The 4,334-nt window shown below is 51.6% G+C and overlaps 1 pseudogene; it reads right to left on the reverse strand.

The window, feature by feature from the left end:
• Positions 1 to 1,924: 1,924 nt before the first annotated feature.
• LOC112229635 overlaps positions 1,925 to 4,334 on the reverse strand; it is a 53,164-nt pseudogene continuing 50,754 nt past the window's right edge.

The raw sequence follows: 4,334 nt of genomic DNA on the forward strand, positions 1-4,334 counted from the left end.
CTGTCTCACAGTCTGCCTCTCTCTCTCTTACTCCTCTCTCTCCTTCCCTCTACCTCCCTTCTAGCCTCCCCCATCTCTCTACCTTTCTCTGCCTCGTTCTCTCCTTGTCCCTCTACCTCCCTTCTAGCCTCTACCCTAAAAATATCTCTCCTTCTCTGCCTCACAATCCTTCTCTCTCGATCTCGAGCAGGGCAGGTGCTATGAAAAGACTCAAGGACTCTCTCTCCCCTTTAGAATAGAAATGCTGCGAACAAAAAGCACCCTATCAAGACAAAGGACCTCACTGACGATCACAGAACAGAACGACCACAAAAAAACAGACAACAGCAAAGTAAAGCCAGACCGAGGCAACAGATAGAAATCTGAAGAGAGGAGTGGGGAAGGACTAGATTGATCCCAGATCTGTTTGTTTATAGCCAGCCACTCCTATGCTCTTTGTACATTTAACACAATGTGATCTGGGACCAGACTAGAGGAGGACCTTGTTGTTCAAGCACTGTTTCTTTCCCCTCTCAATGGATGCACATAACCTTAAACTCAAAAAACCTCCCTTGTGCTTTCTGAACGGAGAGAATTATGACCTGGTGCCATGAAGATGAGATGAGAAAACACCACCACTTGGATTAAATAAAAATGATAAATAATTGATCTCTTTAGCCGGTTAATTATTGTTGTTTCCCCTTCATCTAACCTCTGGATGAGAGGATGTGATAGAAGAAGAGAGACGGAGGGAGCGAGAGAGAGAGGGACAAAGAGACAGAAAGACAGAGAGCATACATGAGAGAGAGAGAGAGAGAGAGAGAGAGAGAGAGAGAGAGAGAGAGAGAGGGAGAGGAGGAAAGGGCCTGTGAAAGGAAGATAGCAACAAATAATTGTTATCTTGCTGACTGTGTTAATCAGTGTGCCAATTCACTAGTGTAAAACATGTCAGACTTTAAACTCCAGTGTGAGAGGTGGAATGGAGGATGGGACAAAGGAGGCTGCACTGAGGTCAAAGGACTGAGGACATCAAGTCCAATAACAGTAACCTAGGGCAGACCTAGGGCACTACTTTTGGCCAGAAGCTTAGGTTTTAGTGCAGAAGGAGATATTGTACCAATTCAGATTTAAGTAATGGTTACTGAATACTGATGACTGAGTTGATGTCGTTAGAGGCTCTGTTCAAAATGTGTGCTGTGTAGAGGGAATAGGGTCCAAAATTAGGAGGGCGCAATTTAGGACATACTCTAGACTGCGTAAACTGTTGTGTTGTGTGGTTGGTCAGCTGGAGGAAGCAGCCAGGCAGGGAGGCAGGGAGGATGGGATGCAGGGAGGATCGGAGGCAGGGAGGATGGGAGGCAGGGAGGATGGGAGGCAGGGAGGCAGAGAGGATGGGATGCAGGGAGGCAGAGAGGATGGGATGCAGGGAGGCACGGAGGATGGGAGGATCGGAGGCAGGGAGGATGGGAGGCAGGGAGGATCGGAGGCAGGGAGGATGGGAGGCAGGGAGGATGGAATGCAGGGATACAGGGAGGATGGGAGGCAGGGAGGAAGGGAGGATGGTATGCAGGGAGGCAGGGAGGATGGGAGGCAGGGACGATGGGATGCAGGGAAGATGGGAGGATGGGAGGCAGGGAGGAAGGGATGCAGGGAGGATAGGACCTGATCACTCCTTATTTCATTATGGGGAATGTTACATAAATCCACCAAATGGAGAGGAAGAGTCACAGAGGGAATATTAGCATTTCTTCTTTCCTCCATCATCCCTCCATCTCTCCCTCCTCCGCTATTTAGTGCACAGTGACCTTAATCATCACTTTGGCCAAAACACATTAAGCCTTGACAAAGTCTGTCCGGAGGTGAATGGTGAGAGAGAGAGAGCGCGAGAGAGCGCGAGAGAGCGAGAGCGAGAGCGAGAGAGAGAGAGAGAGAGAGAGAGAGAGAGAGAGAGAGAGAGAGAGAGAGAGAGAGAGAGAGAGAGAGAGAGAGAGAGAGTGTGTGTGTGTGTGTGTGTTTCCAGATGGAGGTGAATGGGAGGGGGGAGCAACAAATTAAATTTGCAATAGTGATGCATCACCATCGCATTACTCCAACAGATTAAAGAGGAGATTGTGCACTTAACTAGTTGGTGATGAAGGCTGTCTGATGGATGGTTGTCCTCCTGGACCACACTGGGGCATACAACAACCAACCAACCTTATCCTCAATCTATCCTCTATTTATCCTCTTTTCCTCCATCCATCTATTGTGGGTGACACCACCAGGGAGATGGAGAACTCCTGACCTCAATCCATCCCTCCATCCCTCCATCCCTCTATCCCTCTATCCCTGCCTCTTTTCATCCCTCCATCATTGAGGAAGAAGAAGAATTTTCACTGACCCTGGTGCAGCCAACCCCCTCTTCCTACCCTGCATCCATCCCTCCTTCCATCCACCCGACCTCCCTACTTTCCAACCAGTATGCAAAACATTCTGAAAAGCACCCGCATCTCAACCTGCTGAACCCATTTATTTATGCAGTTCTTTGATCCTGTTCTCAAGTAAGATACCGCCTCTCTCGTTTTTATAAGAAGAGATGGATAATAAAGGGGTTTGCATACATTCAACTTAAGCCAACAGAGACTGACTTTCCCCTGGTCTTTGTTATACTGCATCTGTTTTGAAAGCAACGGATGTAAAGTGCTTGAAGAGCTTATGGATGGCCAAGAAATGATTGATAAGTAGAGCAGACAAACTGAAGGACATGAACCAGGGGGATAGCACAGAGCTGGGAGGGTGCTGTGGCACCACTAGAGTGTAGAAGGAATGAGAAAGAGAACAGAGAGAGGGAGAGAAAGGGATAGAATGAACAAAGAGAGAGGAAGAGAAAGAATGAGAGAACATAGATTGTACAGTTAAAGGGACCCTCAGGAAACAACATGACAAGACACATTCAGTTATTTTGTCTTGGAGCATTAAGCATCACAGTCAATCAGTCAGTCCAAGGGTACGCTCCGACCCTGATCCCTAACCTCTGACCTCTGCAGCTCGGCCTTGTGGGTAAAAGCCTTTCTGCTGTGTCCTGATTGGTCCTTGGGCTTCCCTGACCAATCCCCTTCACCCAGGCACCCAGTTCTGGCTGTGATGTCCCTGCGGCGCTCCGGCGAAAGCGGCTATGCTCATGCCCATGCCCACTCCTTGAGACAGGGAGCCGTCAAAGTTGAAGTCCATCCCCATCCCCTCTGTGTCCATGAAGTCATTGAGGTGGATGGACTCCACGTCACAGTCTAGGCTGCTGGGGAGAATGTCTACGTTTACATCCAGGTCTGGAGCCATGCGGCTGGGGTGGTGAGTGCTGTGGTGGGGGTGGCCCTGGTAGTTCTGGGTGGGGTGGAGAGTGTGGTGGTAGTAGCCATGCCAGGAGTCAGTCATAGTTATACCCTGGTGGTAGGTGGTACCGGGGTAGGGCTGGTGGCGAGGGTGGGGGTGAGGTGCCGGTGCGGAGGCCAGGCGGAGGCAGGGGTCCTGGGGTATGTCGAGAACAGAGGCAGGGTTGGGGGAAGGGACGAGGGGTTGGGGGTGGGGAGGTGGGGGGCGAGGGGGCCATAGTGGCTAGGAGTTGGGGTGGGGGTTTTGAGGCTGTAGGGCTGCAGGATGTCTGTGTTGACTCTGGGAGAAAGAGCCTGGAGGGCTGGAGGTCTGGGTCCACCCTGGAGGTGACCGTGGAGGTGACCCTGGTTGGACTGGTGAGTGTGGTCATTGCTTGTGTTCAGTTTGTGGTTGTGACTCTGGTTGTAGTCAGTGGCCGGGCTGAGGTGTTGTTTGTGGCTATGGTTATAGTCCAGGTTGGGTTGACCATGATTGTGGAGGCCATTCTGAAGATGACCGCTGGGGTTCTGGTCATGAACTGAGCCGTGACCATTGTGTGGGCCTGAATTGTGTCCATGCTCGTGGTTATTATGATTATGGTTGCTATGGCTATGATTGTGGCTGCTGCGACTCTGATTGTGGCTGTGAACCCCGTTGGTTACCTGGGTCAGCAGCGTGTGTGACTCCCCTCCTTGCCCTCCCAGTGTGACCATGTCCTTACTGCAGTACTGAGGACCTCCAGGCCCTCCGATCAGCAGGCTCTGCAGTGCATTGTTCTCTGAGTAGGCCCTCAGGGGGCGTTGGAAGCTGGCTCGCTTGTTCTCCTGAATGGTCTGCATGGGCATGGGGGCATGGAGCTGCAGCATGCCCAGGGGCGGCTGCCCGTAAACGGGGCCGCAGTAGGAGCCTTCCCCCTTGGAGCCGGTGCCGTAGGGGCTGGGGTAGCCATTATGAGGCTGGGTTTGTCGGTGGTTCTGGGGGTGGGGGTAGCCCTCTTCCAGGCTGAT

Source organism: Oncorhynchus tshawytscha, linkage group LG31 (assembly GCF_018296145.1).
Source record: "Oncorhynchus tshawytscha isolate Ot180627B linkage group LG31, Otsh_v2.0, whole genome shotgun sequence".
Lineage (NCBI taxonomy): Eukaryota > Metazoa > Chordata > Actinopteri > Salmoniformes > Salmonidae > Oncorhynchus > Oncorhynchus tshawytscha.